At 38.6% G+C, this 25,948-nt stretch overlaps 1 long non-coding RNA gene across 1 annotated transcript; it reads right to left on the reverse strand.

The window, feature by feature from the left end:
- Nucleotides 1–11,327: 11,327 nt before the first annotated feature.
- Nucleotides 11,328–12,778, reverse strand: LOC131275465 (uncharacterized). The gene is made up of 3 exons (XR_009182917.1): nucleotides 12,561–12,778; nucleotides 11,997–12,067; nucleotides 11,328–11,606 (listed from the first exon to the last, which is right to left on the reverse strand). It is a non-coding gene; the product is annotated as an uncharacterized lncRNA (long non-coding RNA).
- Between the last annotated feature and the right edge of the window lie 13,170 nt (nucleotides 12,779–25,948).

The following is a 25,948-nucleotide window of genomic DNA, read 5'->3' on the forward strand; positions in this document are numbered from 1 at the left end:
GCACATTATCGTAAAACTACCACATCTTATTTCTAAGTGACTGCCACTCTCCAGAGCCATCCTAAACAGGTCTCATCCCTGTGAATGGCTACTCAAAACCTAGCCTCTCCCTTGAGGATAACCACTCCACTCTCGTTTGGTCTCCATATGGACCACCTTGTGACTGACCTCTACTCTGTACTTTCCTATCCCAGAATCTTGATCTCTGATAATGATTGCAGTCTTGTAAGTCACCCTAGTTTGGTAACCATCCACCATGTTCAATCCCTTAATGTTTATTAATGAAGAACACGTGTCCAGCTCCACCCCAACTAGCCATTAGCACCCCGATGGTACAAAATATTAGAATTTCTGCAGTTCGGGGAGGTTGAGTTGAGATTGTACATCTTCGGTCTCCCGCTGGCAAATAAATCTTTCCTTCCTAACCTAGTTCAGTGTGCCTATTTCACTACCAGGAAAGGAACCCAGCCGCGGACCACCCATGCCCCTCTTCAGTTCTAATTACCCTCAGGCAAAAGCTGCAGAGGAATCTTAAAGCACATTTTTTCCCCTCCTCTTGAAACTTTCCATTCCCCTTTGGGAAGAAAAATATTTTGGAAAAGTCACCAATTGATGACTCTAGCTCTCAACAACAACAACAAAATCCTAGCAATTCCAGAAGTGTGGGAGAACTCGATTTCCAGAGCAACATAATATTCAGAATGCCCAGATCTCTACAAAAAAAACTGCAACGCAAACAAGGAAAGGGAAAGTATAGCCCAGTCACAGGAAAAAAAAGAATTTGTCAGAAACGATCCCTGAGAATGCTCATACACTGTAATATTACTAAAAGAGTTTGAATCAATTATTTTAAGTATGTTCAATGTGTGGCTTCTGGAGAGTGGCATGTTGAATCTCTTTCTTTGAACCAACTTATCTTTCAAGAAGACTTGAGTCAAGATGTACTTACCAAATCCAATGGATGTGTCATGATGATGGGAACGAGTGTTGTTGGGGGGGGGGAAGGGAGGGGGTGGGGTTGAATGGGACCTCACATATATATTTTTAATGTAATATTATTACAAAGTCAATAAAAAAAAATAAAAAAAAAAAAGAAGACTTGAGTCTAAGTGCAGACAATCAAGAGAGGAAGACTTCTGCATCCCGTGATACACTGTTGCATGGCACAGAAGATACTGTATCACAGGATGATTCAATGCCACAAGATAGAAATTTGCAAGAAAGCATGTGGTTCCAAAGGTGCAAAGGCAAAATAATAAAAAAATATTTACAAGAGGAAACTACTCCACCAAGTGATAGCATTATTTCAGGCATACAGAAAATATGGATATGAACATGGGGTTGTTCTCATAACAATTCAGATGGAGAATATATGGCTGGACAGCGAACTGATGGATGCAAAATTACAGACAATGCATCAGATGCAGATTTATGACTCTGAATAGTTGTACTGTAAAAAACCCAGCTAAAGACCACTTTAGGTGAAGCAGATTTGGCTCGCCTGATAGAGCGTCTGCCTACCACATGGGAGGTCCAGAGTTCAAACCCAGGGCCTCCTAACCCGTGTGGAGCTGGCCCATGTGCAGTGCTGATGGGGATAGGGGAGCCCCACACACAAGGAGTGTGCCCCATAAGGAGAGCAGCCCCACGCAAAAAAAACTATAGCCTGCCCAGGAGTGGTGCCAGGGAGCTGACACAGCAAGATGATGCAACAAAAAAGAGTTGCAGTTTCCCAGTGCTGCTGACAAGAATACAAGCGGACACAAAAGAACACACAGTGAATGGACACAGAGAGCAGACAACTGGCAGGGGTGGAGGGAAGGGGAGAGAAATAAATAAAATAAATCTTTCAAAAACAAACATTTAACAAACTAACAAAAAAGACCACTTTAGAAACTCAAGTAAGTAGTTGATTTTTTTCCTATTTTTTATAAGTGAAGTAAGAATTAATATTCGGAAATTAACTGTAAAAGATTCCTAATGTCAATATAAAATATTTAGTATGTCATAAAAAAGTACAGTTTGGACTTTTAAAGTTTTACTGTTTTGAATTTATCTGATAATCAAAATTTACTATGGACTTTTTCTAATTGGTGATTTGAGTATTTGTGAAGTTAGCTAATAGTTGATCTGAATGTTTGTTAAATATTAACTATGTTCTCTTCTTAGGAATCCAGTTGGCATTTTGTGAAACTGCCTGATGCAGTTTTCTCTGCCCTTAGCACTGTGCTAGGTTCTAAAATGCCTGAACTTCAAGGGGATAATAGTTTTTGGGGAGAGAGTCCTTGGTTTGTTTCTGCAAGTTAAAGCGGGAGAAGTATCCTTTTTTCACATGTGCTCTGAATCTTATCCCTACCTTCCTTCTAGAAACCTCTTCTAAAAATTATTTCCTCAATCTCCTATGGTGTAAAGTCCTCTAACACTATTGGCACCTTTTCATTGATATTTAGACACACTCAGGACTAATCTACCCCTACCTCCCTGTGCCCCACTTAAATAACTATTGTCTCATTGTTCTTCTCTGCTTCCCAGCCACACTTAAGAGTCTCTACTTCCTAACTTCACACTCATACTCATTCTTTTCCACCGTTGATTTTATTCTGACATATATCATACTTACATAAGAGTTTATAAAACATGTACAGTTTAAATAAACACCTATATATCTACCACTCAGGATAATATAATTGTCAAGACCTTAGAAATACCCAAGTGTCCCTCTTTTGATCATAACCCCCAAGAAGTTATCTCTATACTGACTTCTGTGAACCATTCCCTTACTTGTTTTTTTTTTAAGATTATTTTATGTATTTATTTCCCCTTGCCCCTCATTGTTTACACTCACTGTCTACTCTCTGTGTGGGTTTGTTGTGTGGTCGTTTCCTTTTTAGGAGGTACCAGGAACCGAACCTGGGACCTCCCATGTGGGAGGAAGATGCCCGCCCAATGGCTTGAACCACCTCAGCTCCTGCTTGTTGTGTCTCTCATTGCGTTTCTTCATTGCATTGTCTCATTGTGTCATCTTTTGTCAGTTTGCCATGCCAGCCTATCGCGTCAGCTTGCTGTCTTGCTCAAGGTACCAGGAACCAAACCCGGGACCTCCCATGTGGTAGGTGGCACCCAACTGCTTTAGCCACATCTGCTTCCCCATTTCCTTACTTTTATTAATAAGTTTCTTTCTTAAATACAACTCTAAACAAAGTGGAGGTTAGCTTTGCCCTTTTTGAACTTTATTGGCTGTATACTCTTTGTGCTCTTCTGAGATTTGCGTCATTCCTCAACATTATGTTTTAAGATTTATCCATGTTGATGCATGTAAAATAATTCTGGCCAACATAATATTCTGTTGAATGAATTTGCCACAATTTATTTATTAATTTTACTACCGATAGACTTTTAGATGTTTTCTGTTGCATACATGTTCTAGGATATGTGACTGGGAGTTGTATTACTGGGTCTCAGATGCTCAGATGCATCAGTAATGCTGAAGTGTTTTCTCAAGTGGACGAACCAGTGCTCACTCCCACTAATAAACGGATGTGTGTATTTGTTGTTCTCCATTCTTACCAGTACCCAGTGTGGTCAAATTTCTAGATTTTTACCAATCAGGTGGCTGAAATGGTAACTCATTGTTGATTTAATTTGCATTTCCATGAAGTAGGGCCTCTTTTCATATGTTTATTGACCATCTGGGTTTTGCTTTTCTGTGAAATGGCTTTTCAAGTCTTTTGCACATTTTCCTGTTAGATTGTTTGGCATTTTCCTTTTATTTGCTGGAGTACATTATATGTATTCTACACACAAATCCTTGGATATTATACATGGTGCAAATATCTTCTCCCAATTTTTTGCTTATCTTTTCACTTTCTTTAATGGTATCTTTTTAAAAAAAAAACAAAACTATTTTAACTTATATGCTACTCAGAATTTCCCATTTCCACCCCTTTCAAATGTACAATTCAGTGGTATGGATTGAATCATGTCCTCTACAAAGACATGTTCAAGTCCTAGCTCCTGGTCTTGTGGATAAGAACACAATTTTAAGTAGAATTTTTTATTAAGGTGGACCTTAATCCAGTATAACTGGAGTCCTTATAAGTAGAGGAAATTTGGACAAGGACAGGAGAAGGAGGGAGAAGGACACAGATGACCACCTGATGGAGGCAGAGATTGAATTACGGATTACTGACAAGCCACCACCAGGATAGTACAGACTTCAGAGAAAACATGATCCTGCTGGCACCTTGATTTTTTTGTTTGTTGATCTTGTATCCTGCCACTTTGCTGAAATCATTTATTAGCTCAAGTAGTATTGTTGTAGATATTACAGAAATTTCTAAATATGGGATCATGTCATCTGTAAATACTAAGTTTTACTTCCTCTCTTTTCCTATTTGGAGACCTTTTATTTTTATTTTTTCTTGTCTAATTGCTTTAGCTAGAACTTCTAGCACAGTGTTGAATAACAGTGGTGACAGTGGGCATTCCTTGCTTGTTCCTGATCTGATCAACCTTTCCCCATTGAATACAATCTTGGCTGTGGGTTTTTCAAATATTTCCTTTATCATATTGAGGAATTTTCCTTCTATTTCTACTTTCAAAGTATTTTTTATCAAGAATGGATAATGGATTTCGTTGAATGTCTTTTCTGCATCAATAGAGATGATCATATGCTTTTTTTCCTTCAATTTGTTAATGTGGTGTAATTATTAGGTTAATTGATTTTCTTGTGTTGAACCACCCTTGCACACCAGGAATAAATCCCATTTATCATGGTAAAATTCTTTTAAAATGCTGTTGGATCTTATATTCAAGTATTTTGTTGAGATTTTTTGCATTTATGTTCATTAGAGAAACTGGTCTGTAATTTTTTCTTGTAGCATCTTTATCTGGCTTTGGTATTAGGGTGATGTTGGCTTCATAAAATGTGTTGGGTAATTTTTCCTTCTTTTCAATTTTTTGGAAGAGTTTAAACAGGATTGGTACTAATTCTTCTCAAAATGCTTGGTAGAATTCACCTATAAAACCAGTGGTCCTGGACTTTTCTTTGTTGGAAGTTTTTTTGTTTTGTTTTGTTTTTTGTTTTTTATATATTTACTTCATTTATCTTTTAAATTAATTAATTTATTTTCCCCCTTCCCCTCCTCCTGCTGTGCTGTGTTTGCTGTCTGTGCTGTCTTCTCTTCTCATTTTCTCTCTAGGATTCACGGGGATTCTACCCTGGAGACCTCTGATGGGGAGAGAGGCTCCCTGTCAGCTGCACCACCGCAATTCCTGGTTTCTGCTGCATTTCCCCTTGTCTCTCTTTTGATGCATCATCATCTTGCTGTATGACTTATTTTCTCAGGGCACTGGCTCACCACGCAGGCACACATGTGGGCACTGGCTTGCTGCGCGGGCACACTTTCTCTTCTTTTTCACCAGGAGGCCTCAGGGATCAAACCCATAAGGTAGGCAGAAGCTCTATCGGTTGAGCCACATCTGCTTCCCTGGAGATTTTTTTTAAGATTTTATTTATTTATTCCCCCCTTCCGTTGTTTTGTATTTGTTGTCTGCTCTGTGTTCATTGTGTGCTTATCTTCTTTTTTAGAGGCACAAGGAACTGAACCTGAGACATCCCATGTGGGGGCGAGGTGTCCAATGACTTGAGCCATCTCCACTCCCACTTGTTGTGTCTCTCATTGTGTTTCCTCATGTGTCTCTTTGTTGCATCATCTTGTATCATCTTTTGCATCAGTCTATTGCATCAGGTTGCTATCTTGCTCATCTTTTTTAGGAGGTACTGGGAACCAAACCCAGGACCTACCATGTGGTAGGCAGGAGCCTAACTGCTTGAGCCACATATGCTTCTCTGTTGGGAGACTTTTGAAGACTGATCCAATCTCTTTAAAGTGATAAGTTTGTTGAGTTCTTGTATTTCTTGTAGTGTCGGTATAGGTTGTTCTAGGAGTTTGTCCATTTCATTTAAATTGTCTAATTTGTTGGCATATCACTTCTCATAACATCCTCTTATGATGCTTTTTATTTCTGTGCAGTCGTAATGTCCCCCCCCATTCCTGATTTTATTTGCATCTTCTCTTCTCTTTGTTAGTCTAGCCAAGACTAATCAATTTTATTGATTTTCTCAAAGTATGCACCTTTGGTTTTGTTGATTTTTCTCTAGTTTTTTTTTTTGTGTCTGCTCAATTTCATTTATTTTTGCTCTAATCTTTGTTATTTCTTTCCTTTTCCTTGCTTTGGGATTGATTTGCTCTTCTTTTTCTAGTTTTTCCAGGTGAGGTCTCTGATTTTAGCTTTTTCTTCTTTTTTAATATAGTCATTTAGGGCTATAAATTTCCCTCTCAGAATTGCCTTTTTTATATCCCATAAGTTTTGATAAGTTGTGTTCTTGTTTTCATTTGTCTAGAGATATTTACAAATTTTTTTTGTAATTCCTTCTTTGACTCACTGATTGTTTAGGAGTGTGTTGTTTAGCCTCCACACATTTGTGAATTTTCCTCCTTTCTCTCTATTATTGATTTCCAGTTTCATTTCATTATGATCAGAGATTATACTTTCTATAATTTCATCCCTCCTGAATTTATTGAGAGCTATCTTGAAGCCCAACATGTGGTCTATCTTGGAGAAAGATCCATGAGCACTTGAGAAGAATGTAAAACCTGCTGATTTGCTGTGCAGTATTCTTTATATATTTGTCACATCCAGTTCATTTGTCATATTCAAGTTCTTTGTTTCCTTTTTATCTTCTGTCTAGTTGTTCTATCTAATGATATGAGTGCTGTGTTAGTCTCCAGCTATTATTGTAGAAATGTCAATGTCTATTTCTCTCTTCAGTTTTGCCAGAGTTTGCATCATGTATTTTGGGGTACCCTGGTTAGGTGCATAGATATTTATGACTGTTACTTCTTCCTGGTGGATTGTCTGTTTTATTAATATATATCTGTATCTCATTACATTTTTTCACTTAAACTCCGTTTTGTCTGATATTAGTATAGCTACCCCTGATCTTTTTTGGTTACTGTTTGCATGGAACACCTTTTTCCAACCTTTCACTTTTAGATGATTTGAATTCCTGGATCTAAGGTGAGTCTTGTAGGCAGCATATGTATGGCTCATATTTTTTATCCTTTCTGTCAGTTTATATCTTTTGATTGTGGAGTTTAATCCATTCATATGCAATAATATCACCATAAATGCATTTTTCACTTCCACTATTTTATTCTTTGGTTTTCATATTTTCATCTATCTTTTTATACTCTTTTTCTTTCCTATAGTCTTCCCTTTTACACTCTCCTCCAAGATTCTCTCTCCCAACTTTTTCTTTTGGCTATAAGGCTCCCTTTTAATACTTTCTGCAAAGGCAGATTCTTTTTTATGAACTCTTTCAGTTTCTGTTTATTTGTGAATATTTTAAACCCACCTTCATAAATGAAGGACAATTTTGCCAAATAAAGAATTTTGGCTGGCTGTATTTTTCTTTCAGTATCCTAATTGTATTGTACCGCTGTCTTCTTGCCTCCATTATTTCTGATGAGAAATCTGCACTAAGTCTTATTGGGAATCTCTTATACATGATAGTTTGCTTCTCCCTTGCTGCTCTCAGAATTTTCTCTTTATCTTTGGCATTTGACATTCTGGGTAGCATGTGTCTTGGAGTTTGTCTATTCAGATTTATTCTAAATGGGATATGTTGTGTTTCTTGGACAGGTAAACTCATTGCTTTCATGGGAGTTGGGAAATTTTCAACCATTATTTCCTCAAATACTCATTCTGCCCCTTTCCCCTTCTCTTCTCCTTCTGGAACTCCCATGACACATATTTTGTTACACTTCATGTTATCATTCCTAAACCCTAAAAAAAAATTTTCAAGCTGTTTCTGCCTGTCTTCTAGCTATTTTTCTGGGAGTGAAGTGAGTCCTGTGTCTCCCTAATCCTCCATCTTCCAAGAAGTCTCCATTTTGTCCATTTTTAGGTATATAAGTCTATGGTATTTATTACATTGGCAATATGCTACCTTCACCACCATTCATTTCCATAACATTTTCATCAACTCAAACAACTCTACACCTATATTAAGCAATAAGTTCTCCCTGAACCCCTAATAACCTCTAATATACTTTGTGGCTCCATAAATTTGATTATTCTAGGTATTTCATATAAACAGAATCATACAGCATTTGTCCTTTTGTTTCTGGATTAATGTCTCTGCATAGTTGTTTTTTTTTTAAATTTTAAACATTATATAAGTGGGATGAAACATATACCCTTCTGCAATCTTTTGTTTTTTGCTTAACATTATGATTTGTAGAGTTTGTAGAGCTTCTTTGATGTGCAGATGCATGGCTTTCATCATTTGCAGAAATCTTTAACCATTATTTCTTCAAATATTCTTTCTGCCCCTTTTTCTCTTTCGTTGTGTGACTCTCATTATGGGTATGCTGATATGCTTCTGGTGTCCCCCACAAGTCTTGAGGCTTTGTTCATTTTCCTTCATTCTTTTTTCTTTTTTAAAAAAAATTATTTCTTTCCCCTCCCCCGGTGTCTACTCTCATGTACATTCACTGTGTATATTCTCTGGTGTCCGCTTGGATTCTTGTCAGTGGCACCAGGAATCTGTCTCTTTTTGTTGTATCATCTTGCTGCTTCAGCTCTCCATGTGTGTGGCGCCACTCCTGGACAGGCCATGCTTTTTTCACGCAGGGCGGCTCTCCTTGTGGGGCACACTCCTTGTGCATGGGGCTCCTGTACATGGGGGACACCCCTGCTTGGCAGGGCACTCCTTGCATGCATCAGCACTGTGCATGGGCCAGCTCACCACATGAGTCAGGAGGCCCTGGGTTTGAACCCTGGACCTCCCATGTGGCAGGCGAACCCTCTATCAGTTGAGCCACATCCACTTCCCCATTCTTTTTTCTTTTTGCTCCTCAAAGTGGGCAATTTCACTTCATTCTCAAGCTTGCTGTTTCTTTCTTTTTCTTGCTTATATGCTGTTGAACCCTCTAGTGAACTGTTCATTTCTGTTGTGTCTTTTAGCTACAGAATTTCTGTTGGTTCTATTTAATGATTTCTTTTTATTGATATTCTCCATTTCTTGAAACAATATTTTCCTGATCTCCTTTAATTCTTTGTGGTTTCCTTTAGCTCTTTCAGCATATCTAAGATAGTTTATTAAAATATTAGTCTCGTAAGTCCAATGTCTGTGCTTCTTCAGGGATAGTTTTTGTTAATTTCTTCTTTAAACCTGTGAATAGGCCATATTTTCTTGCTACTTTGCATTTTTGGTAAACTTTTGTTGAAAACTGGATCTTTTTAATATTATGATGTGGAAAAAAAAGAAGAAGAGAAGAAAAAAAGAAAAAGGAAACAAAGACAAGAAATAAAAGAAAACATAATCTCCAGGTCCTTGTAGATTGGCTCTGTGTTGGGGCACTATTCAATGCTTAGCCAGTCCATTTACAAAACTTTCTTGGCCTTCAGTTCCTGCTTGTACAGAGCCTATGTTCTTCCCATCAGTGAAAGCTTAGGTTCTTCCCAGGTTTCTTTGCACATGAGTCCTGTCCTTGACATATAGGTGGTTGTCTAGGTTCCCTGGTATATGTGGATGGTTTTCAAAGCCCTTATTCCCAAAGATTCTCACTCCTCAACTTTCAGAATATCCATTATTTACCCCAACCATTATTTTTTTGCTTTAGGTAGCAGCAGCTTGTTCATGGTTTTCAGTGTTTTCAAGGAATGTCTTCCATATATGCATAGCCACTGCTCTGCCCTGAGACAATTCCAAGTTAGGCAAAACAAAAGCCCGCCCTTGTGTCAATCCCTCAAGGAACTCACAGACAAACTTAATTCCTTGGGAAGAGGATCCACTCTGCTTGCCCCTGGACCAGTTACCCATACCGAGAATGTGGGCTCTATCTTTGAGACTGCTGCCATGCTGAAGTTGGTGATGGAGTAAGGCCAAGTTAAAACATCACAAAGTTCTCTCACTTGTTAAGAGGTCTTTTCCTGGTTGAGTATTCGCTTATTTGATGTAAACTTTTGGCTATCTTCCAGAGTTCTGATAATGTTGATTCTGTTTTTGTCAGGTTTGTTTTTTGTTTTCTGATGCTTCTGGGAGGGATGGCCCCTGAACGTCCCTACTCTGTCATTTTTGCTGAAATCGCTCTTAAGATTTTTTTTTCCCTGTCATGTTTTTTGTTTGGACATCATATAAATGGCATTATGCATGGAAAATACAGGAAACATGGCCATTAGAGTCTTCAAAGAGTCACTCAAAGAGCTCCACTTACTATTCTCTTGTGTATTCAAATACTTCATTATTCCCACATCTCTTGGAAAAATGATGGCAACAATATATCATGGTGACTTAGTATTGTTTTATCATCCATCTGGATGTTGAAATTGAGAGTGATGATAAGGTTAGGAAAGATAAAACAGTTGGGATGTATCACCTTCTCATGAACATAAAGAAGGGAGAAGGAGGTCAGAAGATGAAAGCAAAGAAAATAGTACCTAATGACCTAAGTATTTAAGAAGCTGAGGTTTCAAATTAGAGAGGAGAAACAATGAAAACACATTTATTGAGCCTTGAAAAGCAAAAATCTGGTTGGCTGTCTGAACATACAAAGAAAGAACAGTGTCTTATATTAAAAATAATTTCTATAAATTTAGGAACAAACTGGAATGCCTGTTATTACCATAATGATTAAATATAGTTTCCATTGTTCAGGCTAATGTACAAAACAAGAAAAAATAAAATACAGTAGAAGAGAACATCAATATAATCAATGGAAGATCCAGTTAGACTTCAAAAGGGTGGGTTATGAAATATGTATGTAAAGTCATTTTATCTCTATTACTTAGAAAATGTTATAAACAGTCACATGTTTGTCATCAAGCTGAAACAAACTAAATAATAAACAACTTAAATAATTTGTAGTACTTAAATGAAGAAAATGACCAAACATAAAAGAGGCAGACTTACTAACTAGGCATCTTTTGCCCCTAAAATAGACTGTAAGTATAATGAAATGGATTCCATTGGGATTCTTTCTGGAACACAGCAAATTGCTTATAATACCTTTTACATTACACTTACAAGTATAATATAATGTATCCCAAGAGGATTCCTTCTGGAATTTTGTAAAATGTTTATTGTGGCTAGAGAACACATAAAACACCTATATCTGTGTATACTGGTCATCTTTCCCCACAAACAGTTCACTCTTAAATTCATTCACCAGTTTTCCATTGAGTGTCCATTGAACATAGGCAAGTGTGTATGAGTCAGAGAAAAATGATGCAAAACAGACTTTTTTTTCAGAGACAGAATGTTATTGTATTTTTAGCAACTGTATATCTTTTTTTTTTTGACACATTTTTTAATCCCACCCCCTTGCAGCTTTTTGTGTGCTGTTTGCTGTCTGTATCCATTCGCTGTATGTTCTTCTGTGTCTGTATTTATTTATTTCTCCTCCCCGCCTTGCGGCTTGCTTGCTGTCTGCTCTGTGTGTCCATTTGCTGTGGGCTCTTCTGTGTCCTTGCTTGTCTCCCTTCTTTTTTTTGTTGTGTCACCTTGCTGAGTCGGCCCTCCATGGTGCCTGTGGCACCTGCAGGTGAGCCTGCCTTCACAAGGAGGCCCCAGGACACAAACCCAGGGCCTCCCATATGGTAAACGGGAGCTCATCTGATTGAGCCACAGCTGCTTCCCAACACATTTTTTTAATTAAAGTCAATAGATCACACAGAATGTTCCATTAAAAAAACATAAGAGGTTCCCATATAACCTAGTCCCCTCCCCCCCATCATTTTTATAAATTGTATTTTTTAAAAGATACATACATCACAAAAAATGTTACCTTAAAAAAAAACATGAGGTTCCCGTATACCCCCCATCCCACTTCTCCCCCACCAACAACCTCCCCCATCATTGTGGCACACCCATGGCACTTGGCAAACACATTTTGGAGCACTGCTGCATCACATGGATAATAGTTTACCCTGTAGTTCACACTCTCGTCCAGTACATTCAGTGGGGTATGGCAGGATATATAAAGTCCAGCATCTGACCCTGCAATATCATTTAGGACAACTCCAAGTCCCCAAAATGCCCCCACATCACATCTCTTCTTCCCTCTCCCTGCCCTCAGCAACTACTGTGGCCATTTTCTCCACATCAATGCTACAATTTCTGCAAAAGAGACTTTTAAAGGTCCTTTTACTAATGGGACATTCAGTGTGTTTATATGGGGGGTATTGAAGGGAGGAAGAGGAATTGTGTTCAAGCAAAGTAGCATTTACAGTAGAGGATACTAAATGCTAGGCATTGGGGCGGCAGGTGAAGACCTTTGGAGGTACAGAGACGAGAGGGAAAATCAAGTGTGGAGCTGGTAATGTCTCTGCAACCCAGCCTATTTCTTTAGAGACCTGAGGGATGAGGTCAACATCTGGGACAATGAGGACAGGAGCGGGGCAGTGTTCTGGGCAGAAGGAAAGAATCGGCCCATTTCAAGGAGCAGGCAGGCAGAGAAGTGGGGAGAAAGAAAGCAAAGAGTTACACTCACCTCCATGAGTTGATGAAGATAAAATGTTACACAATTTCAGAAGAAATATTTCTGCTGAGGAAGATTCTAATGGTGAAAGACCAATGAAAAGACGCTAGCACCAGGGTCAGAAATTTTGACCTGAGTGCTCTCGATCAGTAGAATCAGGCTCCTAGAAGCAAAGGGGGAAAAGTCATCATCAGGAAAAGAAATCAATACAGCTGACACTGACAGGTTACTCTGTCCCAGATGTCTCTTTGAAATGATTTATATACGTTAACTCGTTTACTGTTTACAAGATGATGCAGTAGGTACAATTAGTATTTCCATTTGACAGATCAGAGGTCAAGTACATTGCTCATGGTCTCACAGTTAATAAGTGTGAGAACAGATGCTCCTCAGCATCAAGGCATTTGTCGAAATGTTCCCTGCAAGGCCGGAAATGTGGACAAGGGACGGGAATTTTCTAGGCAGATGGGACAGGGTATGGAAGATCAGAAAGAAAGGAGTAAGAGAATGAGAGAGGGAAGCTCAGTGTGTAACTTATCTCAAGGAGTTGGAGCAAATTCCAACTCTCTGAACATGATATCAGTTTGGTGTAATAAAGAGAATTAAAGAAGTGTCGCTGCATTTAGGGTGGTTTCCCTGATCTGAATGCTGCCAGTGTCTGTGGAGGGACAAAGGCTCTAAGAAAGAACTGCTTATAGAGCAATAAACACATCAGGGTCAACAAAGGAAGATACTAATAAAAACTGTTAATGTGATGTTGTATGCCAGGTACCTCTTCATGTAATCAGCATGAATTACTCTCAATAGCTATGTTGGGTAACACCATGAGAGAAGATATAATTAGATTTCTGATTTACAGATTCCATTGACTAAGGGGAAATGACTAAAAGACAAAAACAAACAACATGATGAAGGATCCACCAGGCTAGCAGACGGGGTGGGGGAGACTGGCATTCAATGATGGTAACAGTGACCAAAAATATCTTGCACTTAAGTACTAATCCAGTCTTGCTGGGTGATCTGAAAAATATGTTTCACCTGGACCCAAATTCTGTCATAGAAGCTCTAGATATAGGTGATATTTAAAATGCAGTAATGAAAAAGTTCTTGAATGGTTCAAAGAAGAAGAAAAAAAAAAGTTATAGAACTCTATGACATACTGTAAGATCCAAAAAATAGACTCCAAAATACTGTATAGTTTCTATGGGTACATGCTTATGTGTGTAAATGAATAGAAAAAGTTTTGGACAGACAATAGAAAGTGAAAAGGAAAAGGTGTTTAAATCTTGAGAGGGGGAAGAAGATGGAGTATAATGGTCAAAAGGAACTTGACCCTTAAATGAAATGTTTTAAAATTTCCCAGAAATGTCAGTTGGTTATTTAAGTTTAATATAATAAAGGACTGGTTACTAAGAAATGCTTCGTAAAAGGAAAGGAATTTGTTTTTGTATGGCAGTTTTAAGTGTAAATTAGATTTTAAAATCAGTACTTTCTAAATGGAAACAACTTGACCAAAAATCTGTCACAAAAATTCAAGACCCATTAAAATAGTTTAATGAAAAAAAAAAATTCCTCAAAGAGCTGACCTATCCCTTGTGTAACCATATTAATAATAAAATTTTTGTTTTGCCCAAAATATCTATTACTTGGTTTTAGCTTTCACTTTTCATCTAGAATAGCCTCTCGAAGACATGTTTGATTCCAGAAAGAAACGCACCATTAAAGCACTGGTGAGTATAACAAAGAAAATGCTTTGAGGAAATTCCATAAGATGGCATACAAAAGTGATTTTAGTAATGCAAAATTTTAGTGGTTGTTTCCAGGATTCCTGGACACTGGGCAAAGTTGAGAACATCAGCCTTAGCAAGACTTACTAATACTAGCAAGATACTGAAAGGATACAATTTAACAATCACCTCTTCCATATGACTTATAAGTTGTTTATTTAAGTTACCTCACTGAATGACTTAAAGTCTTGGAATCCTGGGAGTTCCATTGCATTAATAATTCCATTTCACAGTTAGGAAAATAGATGAGGCAGGAGGTTAAGAAACTATGATACAAATCAACTCTTGCTGGAGGATCCCAAAATATATCCAACTGCTCCCTAACCTTGCCCAAGAGTAACCCAAGTTGGAGAGTTCTCAAAGACAGAGGGGGAAAAGTAAAATGCAGAGTAATTCGCAAAACAGTATTCCATAAGACATCAAAAACAACAACCCCCAATCGTCTGTTTGAACTGAGAAAACGAAAGCCATCAAGGGCAAAGCTTTTAGTGTCTCAAAGGGAAAGCTGTACCAGTTGCTAGTCTGTCTTGCTTTAGGAGTCACCATATTTTAATTTTTCAGTGTTAATGGTAAGATAATTAAACTTAGAATGTGCCTGTTAAGCTTACGAGACCGCAGCCCTGAATTTTTGGTTGAAGGTTTGGCTACTGAATAGATTTTGAATGTATTTTTAATTCTAAGGTCCAAAGAAAAGATACTTTTGGTACATTTTTTTTTCATTAAATTGGAATGATTTTCAAGTTCCTGCAGAGTAATTATAAAATTTAAAGCATTTAGCATTTACTGGTGAATAATCTACATATTCCCATTCCAAGAAACATAATACGTGAGTGAAGTTGAAATAAATTCTTTAAAATTTACTGTATTGCCAGACGTTTCACAACATTTCTCTGGTATTTATCAATTAAGTGAAATAAAAATGATTAAGGGAAAAAAAAAAAAAGCCCAAATAGCAAAATGCATTTTCTGTAGGAACACAACGTGTGTGTGAATGAATATAAAACTCCGCAGGCCCCTCAAATGATAAACCACTTCCTCTGGGGAGAGAAATAGACCGATATTGAGGGTAAAAACCCGAGACTTTGGGCTTTATCTAGGCCAGCCCGCGGGAGAGGCCGAGGGCGAAGACCCGGCACCCCAACCCGCGCCGCCCGAGGACGAGCCCACCACGCCGCGCGCGGCCGACCAGCCCTTTGTTTCCGCCCGGGAGAGGGGAGGGGCGGAACCCCGGGCCAGGACCCGCCCCCGAGGGCGGACGAGTGGCGTCCGGGGCGGGTCTTCCGGCTGGCGAGGAGCCACTTCCGGATCCAATGGCCGTTGCTAAGGTTGCCGAGCTATGGCCGCCCGGCAAGTGGTCCGGCTGCGGCTAGCGCTCGGCAGGCGGTGCTCGGGGCAGCTCTGGGGCCTCCTGCCTTCGACTTCCCAGCCGAGGGCTCGGGCCCCCAGGGCGGTGGTGAGGGACCGTGCTGGGTTTCTAGGCAGAGTGAAGGCACGAGAACGGTCTAAGAGAACGCGTGTCCAGTAGTTAACCGCTGTAGAGGAAAGCCACAACCGTCAGAAAATGATCTCACTTCAAAATGGGAGAGCAAGGGATGTCAGAGCAGACTCTCCCACCTGGCTCCGAGTTACAATGATATGAAAGTTGACGATCAGTGCTCTGCAGCTAGAATCAAGTATCCCAGGAGCCACGCCTAAAGGGTCAGCGCTAACCAAAGAGAAAATACTAGTTTACCATAAGCATGCCAATTTATTTACTCCTCAACACAGTCCTCTAAGTTCGGTAATAGTAGAGTCTCCTTTACAGCTGAGGAACTGAAGGACAGAGGTTAAATAACTTGCTCAAAATCGCAGCCGGTAGCGACAATTTTCTAAATACTGTAATAACATTACAGATGACAGTTTTCGAATTATTATATTGACATGTAAGAAACAATTCCCATCAGCTGGGGGAATGTCTAAATTAACTATGGATTATCCCATTATACTATCTTAAAATGGAAAGTTCCCCGAAGGCATATTTTTAAGTGGGCGGTAGGGGAGGAGGGGGGAATCCGAGTTAGAGAACAATGTTAAGTGATTCCTTTATACAAAAACAAGCTCCTTAAAACTGTTTTATTGTGGTACATATTTATCTCTCCAAGGAGTAGAAAAAGCTGGAAAAACATATACTAAACTGACAACAGTGAATAGAGAAGGGAGGATAGTCAGGGATTTATGGGAGTTATTTATGATAAAACCTAATATTTTCAGTTAAAATATTTTGTAATGTAACTATAAAAAGTTGATTATTATTATAGTTTTTCATTTTTAATAAAATTATTAAAGATTTGCTAAAATCAAGCCTGGTGACCTTATATAAAACTTATGTTTAAAAAATATCTTCACAACATCTCTTTTGCCCATTGTACTGGGGTTGAGGCCCAGAAATCAGAAGGGATGAGACTAGTTGTTGCTGCTCTAACTGGCAGTAACCACTGGGAATTACATTAAAAGATAAGTAGTTGACCTAAGAACAGTTTTGGTTTGAGGATTCCTTAGTTATTCACCTTATTTGGGAAAGTCAAGAGGACAGCTGAAGTATGTGTGCTTACCTGCCAAGATCCTTTTCATCTGGGACTTTCCACTACATGGTTGGCAAGACCTCACTAAGTGAGTGTTCTAGTCCTGCTGACATCACAAACTGTTGCTTGGTAGCAAGCCACTTCAGCATTTTCATTGGGCCTTGGCTTATGATATTCATCACCTTCACAATATGCCTGAAATTTGGTTTAACATGTGTATTACCTATAACAGTGTTACAAATTACTCCCAAACTTTTCTTTTTCTCCCACAGTTCCTGAACGTCAGAAAACTTGCTTGCTGGTGCAGGCTCAGTCTTGAGGTTGTAGTCAGGCTTTTGGCCAGGGCTGCAGCAAGTTCAAGGCTGTACTGGGGGTGGAGAATCTGCTTTGATGCTCACTTGTGTTGTTGGCATGCCTCAGTTCACTGGGGTTGTGCCATAGGGCTGCTCACAACATGGTAGCTGGCTGTCCCCAGAGTGAGAGATGAGGGAGAGAAACCAAGATGGAAGCCGCAGTCTTTATAAGCTAATCTTGGAAGTGGCATACCATCACTTCCCTGTATCCTAATGGTCACTCAGACCAACCCTGACACAATGTGAGAGGGAACTAAACAGGATAAGAAGACCAGGAAGTGGAGATCACGGGGCTAACTGAAGGCTAGTTGTCATAGTAGGGTACCGTTTCCCACATTCTCACTGATAACTGGATGCCTACATGGTTTCTAGACCTGTCATAGAAAAAGGAACCAGAGGCACTATTCAATGATAGAAAATTGGGTCCCAAAATTACTCTTGTACTATTTTGTTGACATCAGTCTAAGTATTTAGGAAAGATGATAAAATGTATACAACCACAGGTATATACTTGGACACATTATTAATTACCTTAAATAATTGTTGTAAATATTTGTTTAGAGTGAGACAGTATCTCTTGACCCTCTATTAAATAGATGAGAAATATCTACCTGTTCCCATCTCATTCATTCCAAACATGTATGAATATTCTATTACCTTTATATTACTAAGGTTTATAGCATTTATCATCAGTTGGGTAAGCATAATTAAGTATTCATGTAGTCATGATGATTAATAAAGGTAGCTGGTGGGGACTCCCTCTGGTCTTACTGACCTCCCGACTAATCAATATCTACTGAAGTCTGTGTGGATATGGATGGGAAGGTCTTACGTTAGGGGCTGGGTAGGCAACATGTACACACATACACAGAGACACATATAACAAAGACATGTAGATACACGCGCATGCACACAGAGATAAACAGACACATCACATAGACACACACACACATGCAACTACACTGCCAAAAAGAAGAGACCCTGCTCTGGGATGCCAACTCCAGCTTCAAGAACCCCTGCCCCTGCCGTAAAGTTTCCATTTCTTTTTTAAATTTTTTAAAGATTTATCTTATTTATTTTTCTCCCCTTCTCCCCACCCACCGTTGTCTGCTCTCTGTGTCCATTCACTGTGTGTTCTGTGTCTGCTTGCATTCTCTGCGGCACTGGGAATCTGTGTCTCTTTTTTGTGTCATCTTGCTGTGCCAGCTCTCCGTGTATGTGGCACCCCTCCTGGGTGGGCTGCGCTTTTTTTGCGTGGGGCAGCTTAATGCGGGGTGCACGCCTTGCATGTAGGGTTCCCAACGCAGGGGACATCCCTGCGTGGCACAGCACTCCTTGCGCATGGCATCACTGCGCAGGTCAGTTCACACGGGCCAGGAGGCCCTGGGTTTGAACCCTGGACCTCCCGTATGGTAGGCGGATGCTCTATCAATTGAGCCATGTCCAATTCCCTCCATTTCTTTTCTTTTCTTTTTTTATTTTTTATTTTTTATTGTCCATTTCTTTTCTTTAATGTTCTTTTTTTCCCCATAAAAAGAAGGCAACTATTTAAAAAAACCACTACAAACCAGAAAACATCATTACAATTCAAATTAAAACTAACATTTGAACTTACCCATAATTTTTTTTTTCCAGTTTAAAAGATTCTCCTGTATTTGGGATTGTATATTCCGTATTTATTTTTTTAACTTTAAAAAAATTTTGGGAGTTGATGTGGCTCAAGCAGTTGAGCACCTGCCTCCCACATGGGAGGTCCTGGCTTCCATTACTGGTGCCTCATGATAAAACAAATGATGAAACCAACTCAGGGAAGTTGATGTGGCTTAGTGGTTGAGCACCGACTTCCCACATATGAGGTCCCATGTTCAATCCCTCGCCCCAAGGACCTCAAAAGAAGAAAAAACAATTGTGAATTTATTTATTAACTTTTCACTTAGCATAATGTTTGCCTGATATTAACATCTTCTAGTAACATACATTTGTTCAAAGTAAAAGTCTTATATATGCAATATTGCCCATATTCATATTTCACCTGAGGTTTTACTATGCTACACAGTCCCGTGTTACATTTTTTTAGCTTTCCTTCTAGTAATATACACGACCTTAGACTTTCCCTTTCAATCACTGTCGTACCCATGTAACAGCACTGCGAGTTACAAACACTGTGTTCTGCTCTCACATTTTCTATTCATTTGCAAAGATTAACAACCTTCGAACCAATTCTGCACAGGTTAACTCTCATCTTTCCATACTCTACCCTCATTCTATTTTCTGGTGACCCATATTCTAGTTATTAACTTCATGAATTGACGCAATTTATTTAGTTCATAATAGCGCAATCATACAGTATTTGTCCTTTTATGTCTGTCTTGCTTCAATCAACAATGTCCTCCAGTTTTATCCATGTTGTCATGTGCTTCACGACTTTATTTCTTCTTACAGCTGAATAATATTCCATCATGTGTATGCACCACAGTTTGTACATCATCCATTCATGGGTTGATGGACACCTGGGTTGTTTCCATCTTTTGGAAACCGTGGCTAATGCCTCTGTAAACATCGGTTTGCAGATGTTTCTTTGTGTCACTGCTTTCAGTTCTTCTGGGTATTTACCTAGTAGTGCTATTTCTGGGTCACATGGCCAATCTATATTTAACTTTTAGGAGCTGCCAAACAGTCCTCCACAGTGGCTGTACCATTCTATATTCCCACCAGCAGTGAATAAGCATTCCCCTCTCTCCACATCCTCTCCAACCCTTGTAGTTCTCTGACTTTTTAATAGTGGTTGTTATAATAGGTGTGAAATGATATCTCATTGTGGCTTTGATTTGCATTTCCCTAAGAGCCAGTGAATTGTTTTTTCATGTGCTTTTATTGTTTTTGTTTTTTAAAGATTTATTTATTATTTATTTATTTCTCTCCCCTTCTCCCCCACCTCCTCTGCCCCCCCACCCCGGTTGTCTGTTCTCTCTATTTGCTGCGTCTTCTTCATCCACTTCTGTTGTTGTCAGCGGCACGGGAATCTGTTTCTTTTTGTTGCATCATCTTGTTGTGTCAGCTCTCCATGTGGGCGGCCCCATTCCTGGGCAGGCTGCACTTTCTTTCGCACTGGGCGGCTCTCCTTACGGGATGCACTCCTTGTGCGTGGGTCTCCCTTCCGCGGGGGACACCCTTGCGTGGCACGGCCCTCCTTGCGTGCATCAGCACTGCGCGTGGGCCAGCTCCACACGGGTCAAGGAGACCCTGGGGTTTGAATCGTGGACCTCCCATATGGTAGACGGACACCCTAACCACTGGCCAAGTCCGTTTACTCATGTGTTTTTTAGCCATTTGTATTTCTTCATTGGACAAATGTCTAAGATTTTTGCCAGTCTTTTGATCAGGTCATTTGTCTCCTTATGGTTGAATTGTAGCATCTCTTTATATATCATGGATATTAAACCCTTATCAGATATGTGATTTCCACCTATTTTCTTCCATTGAGTCAGCTGCCTTTTCATCCTTTTGACGAAGTCCTTTGAGGAACAAAAGTATTTAATTTTGAGGAGGCTCAATTTATCTGTTTTTTCTGTTTGTTGCATGTGGTTTGGGTATAAGGTTTAAGAGACCCCCATCTAGTACAAATTTTTGTAGATATTTCCTTCTAGGAGTTTTATGGTCCTGGTTTTTATGTTTAAGTCTTTTTTTTTTTTAAGATTTATTTTTTATTTATTTCTCTCCCCTTCCCTCCCCGCCCCCGCTCCCAGTTGTCTGCTCTCTGTGTCCATTCACTGTGTGTACTTCTGTGTCCATTTGTATTCTTGTCAGCAGCACCGGGAATCTACGTCTCTTTTTGTTGCATCATCTTGCTGCATCAGGTCTCTGTGTGTGCAGCGCCACTCAAGGACAGGCTGCACTTTTTTCACACTGGGAGGCTCTCCTTGCAGGGAGCACTTCTTGCACGTGGGACTTCCCTACGCAGGGGACAACCTTGCATGGCACAGCACTTCTTGCGTTCATTGGCACCGCGCGTGGGCCAGCTCACCACACGGGTCAGGAGGCCCTGGGTTTGAACCTTGGAACTCCCATGTGGTAAGTGGATGCTCTATCCATTGAGCCAAATCTGCTTCCTTATGTTTAGGTCTTGGATCCCTTTGGAGTTGATTCTTATATAGGGAGTAAGAAAGGGGTTCTCTTTCATTCTTCTGTTTATGAAAATCCAGTTCTCCCAGCACCATTTGTTGAACAGACTATTCTGTCCCAGTAAAGTGGACTTAGTAGACTTATCAAAAATCAGTTGACCATAGAGTTGAGGGTTTATTTCTGAATTCTCAATCCTATTCCATTGATAATTGTGTCTATCTTTATGCCAATTCATGCTCTTTTGAGCACTGTAGCTTTATAATGCACATGAAGTTCAGGAAGCATGAGTACTCTGACTTTGCTCTTCATTTGTAGGATGTTTTTGGCTATTCAGGACCCCTTTCTCTTCCAAATAAATTTGGAAATTGACTTTTCTATTTCTATAAAGTAGGCTGTTGAAATTTTGATTGGTATTGCATTGGCTATAAATATAAGATGTGGATAGAATTGATATCTTCATTATGTTTAGTTTTCTAATCCATGAACATGGAATATCCTTCCATTTGTTTAAGTCTTCTTTGATTTCTCTTAGCAATGTTTTATAGTTTTCTAAATATAGATCCTTTATATTCTTGGTTAAATTAATTCCTAGGTATTTGAGTCTTTCTGTTGCTATTGTAAATGGAATTTAGTTCTTGTTTCCTCCTCAACTTGCTTATTACTTCTGTATAGCAATGCTACAGATTTTTGCATGTTGATCCTGCCACTTTGCTGAACTCATTTATTAGCTCAAGTAGTTTTGTTGTAGATATTTCAGAATTTTCTAAATATAGGATTATGTCATCTGAGAATAGTGATTTACTCCTCTTTTATAATTTGGATGTCTTTTATTTCTTTTTCTTATTTAATTGCTCTAGCTAGGACTTCTAGCACAGTGGTGATTAACAATGGTGACAGTGGGACACTTTGTCTTGTTTCTGCTCTTAGAGGGAAAACTTTCAACCTCATCACATTAAGTACAATGTGGCTGTAGGATTTTCATATATGCCCTTTACTATGTTGAGGAATTTTCCTTCTATTCCTATTTTTCAAAGTGTTTTTATCAAGAAAGAATACTGGATTTTATTGAATTCCTTTTCTGCATCAGTCAAGGTAAGTATGTGTTTTTTCCCCCCTCTATTTGTTAATCTGGTGTGTTATATCAATTGATTTTCTTATGTTGAACCTTTGCATACCAGGAATAAAACCCACTTGATCATGATGTATAACAGTTTTTATGTGCTGTTCAACTTGATTTGCAAGTATTTTATTGAGAATTTTTGCATCAATATTCATTAGAGAGATTGGTCTGTACTTTTCTTGTATTGTCTTTATCTGGCTTTGGTGTTTGAGTGATGTTGGCTTCATAAAACGTGTTAATTTTCCCTCCTCTTCAATTTTTTGGAAGAGTTTAAAAGGATTAGTGTTAAATCTTCTCAAAATGCTTGGTAGAATTCACCTGTGAAACCATCTGGTCTTGGACTTTTCTGTTTTGGGAGATTTTTGATGATTGATTCAATCTCTGTAAATGTGATTGGTTTGTTGAGTGTAGTTGTAGTCAGTGTAGGTTATTTATGCATTTCTAGGAATTTGTCCATTTCATCTAGGTTGTCTAATTTGTTGGCATATGGTTTTTCATAATATCCTTTTTTAAAAATTTATTGAAATATATCAGTCATACATAAACGCACATAAACAATAAATGTATAATAGTTGTGAACTTACAAAATGAACATATATAACATCAAGCAAACATATATAACATCTCACCCTACCACTAATAACTTGCATTGTTTTTAAACGTTTTTAACCAGTGATTAAAGAGCATTGTCAAAATATTTCTGCTAAAGTATTTTTCCCCTAACCAATCCAATTATTATTTTTATATCATTTATACATGAACATACATAAACAATTAAGTGTATAGTAAAAGTTGTGAACTTACAAAGCAAACATGCATAACCTCATACAGGGGTCCCATACATCAACCCTCCACCAACACCTTGCATTGTCATGAGACGTTTCTTACAAACTATGAAAGAACACTGTCAAAATCTTACTACTAACCATAGTTCTTTTCTTACATTTGGTGTGTTTTCCCCCAACCCACCCTATTATTATTATTTAAATATATTTTTATGACATAAGTTGTGAACGTAAAAAACTATCATGCACATGTGTAGAATTCCCAAACAACACCCCTCCATCAACACACCACAATGTGGTGTGTTATTTGCTACAGATAGCATAATATCATCTGATTATTGCCATGTCCATAGTATTCATTTGGCTCACAGTTTCCATACTACCTCAGTATTGACACATCTTTTGCATTGATGCTAGTATATTATATTATTACTACTAACCACAGTCCATAGGTCACTCCAGTTGTATTTTTCCCATGCATCTCCACATCCCCAACACCCTTCAGTAGCGATGTACATTTGTTCTACCTAACAAAGAACACTCTTGCATCTGTACCATCAACCACAGTTCTTACCCACCTCTTGGTTTACTGTGCTATCCAGTTCCTAGATTATTCTCAAGCATTCTGTCAATTGGCATTTACATAACTAGACTACCATTTTCAGTCACATCGCTATTTATAAACTAGCTGTGTGTTACCATCCGCTCTATACATTTCCACAATTTTACAGTAAAGCTAATTAAAACTTCTACATACATTAAACATCAGTAGTCCACTCAGTCCTCTTATCTCCTTTAAGAATCCGCCACCTACCACCAGGTCTTGAAGATGTTTTCCAACAATTTCTTCTAGAAGTTTTATGGTTCTTGCTTTTATTTTTAGTCTTTTGATCCATTTTGAGTTAGTTTTTGGATAAGGTGTGAGATCGGGGTCCTCTTTCCTTCTTTCAGCTATGGATGTCCAATTTTTTCAGCAACATTTATTGAATGGATTGTTCTGCCTAAGCTGTGTGAGTTTGACAGGTTAGTAAAAAAATCCCTTGACCATATCTGTGAGGGTCTGTTTCTGAACCATAAATTTGGTTCCATTTTTCTCTTGTGTCTGTCTTTAGGCCAGTACCATATTGTTTTTACCATTATACACACATATTATGATTTAAAGTCTGGAGATGAGGGTTCACTTTTCCTTTTTATGATGTTTCTGGCTATTCAGGACTCCTTACCCTTCCAAATAAATTTAATGATTGTGTTTTCAATTTTTTCTTTAATGCTGGTGGAATTTTTATTGGGATTGCATTAAATCTGTATATCAATTTGAGTAGAATTGATATCATAATGATATCTGGTCTTCCAATCCATGAGCATGGAATGTTCTTCCAGTTATTTAGGACTGTTTTGTTTTAACATTGAGTTACAGTTTTCTGAATACAAGTGCTTTACATCATTGGTTAAGTTTATTCCTGACTATTTGAGTTTTATCTGTCGTATTATATTTTCACCACTCTTTTGACACTTTGTTACTTTTATTGATATATAATCCTCATTTCTAGCCTCTCTTCCAGGCCCCTCTCTCCTGTCTTTTCTTTTCAGGCCCTAGCACACCCTTCAGTATTTCCTGAAAATCTGGTCTCTTGCTTAGAAATTCTCTCAGTTTCTGTTTATCTGTGAATATTCTAATTTCACCCTCATTTTTGAAAGACAGTCTTACTGGACATAAGATTCTTGGCTGGAAGTTTTTGTCTTGTAGTATCTTAAATGTATCAGACCACTGTCTTCTTGCCTCCATGGTTTTTGGTGAGAAATCAGCACTTAATCTTATTGGATATCCCTTATATGTTATGCATTGCTTTTCTCTTGCTGCTCTCAGAATTCTCTCTTTGTCTTTGGCCTTTGACATTCTCATGAGTATGTGTCTTGGAGTTGGTCTATTTGGATTTTTTCGGATGGGAGTACATTGTGCTTCTTGTACAGGGATATCTATGTCCTTCATTAGGGCTGGGAAATTTTCTCCCATTATTTCTTTAAATATTCCTTCTGCCCCTTTTCCCTTCTCTTCTTCTTCTGGGACATCCATGACATGTATGTTTGCATGCCTTTTGCTGTCATTTAGTACCCTGAGACCTTGTTCAATTATTTCCTTCTTTTCTTCATCTCTTCTTTTGTATGTTCCTTTCAGAGGTCATTTCTTCAAGCTCACCAATCCTTTCTTCTGCTTCCTCAAATCTGCTATTATATGATTCCAATGTTTTTTAAATTTCATTGATTACACCTTTCATTCCCATAAGATGTTATTTTTCTATGTATGCTTTTAAATTCTTCTTTGTGCTCATCCAATGTCTTCTTAATAGCCTTAATTTCTTTAACCATCTCATTGAATTTATTAAGGAGATTTGTTTGAACATCTATAATTAGTTGTCTCAACTCCTTTATGTCATCTGGGGCTTATCTTGTTCCTTTAACTGGGCCATAGCTTCCTGATTCTTGGTGTGGATTGTAATTTTTTATTGGTGTCTTCGCATCTGGCTTACTAGAGTATTTTTTCTGGGTGCAGTTTTTCTCTCTAGTTTAGTGCTTCTTATCGTTTCTCCCTTGCTGGTTATGCAGTAGGAACCAAGCGTGTAGTTTGTGCTGTAAGCTGTGGAGGCTCAAGCTGCCCTCATTGCACCAGGGGC

This window comes from Dasypus novemcinctus, chromosome 23, assembly GCF_030445035.2.
Source record: "Dasypus novemcinctus isolate mDasNov1 chromosome 23, mDasNov1.1.hap2, whole genome shotgun sequence".
In the NCBI taxonomy this organism is placed as follows: domain Eukaryota; kingdom Metazoa; phylum Chordata; class Mammalia; order Cingulata; family Dasypodidae; genus Dasypus; species Dasypus novemcinctus.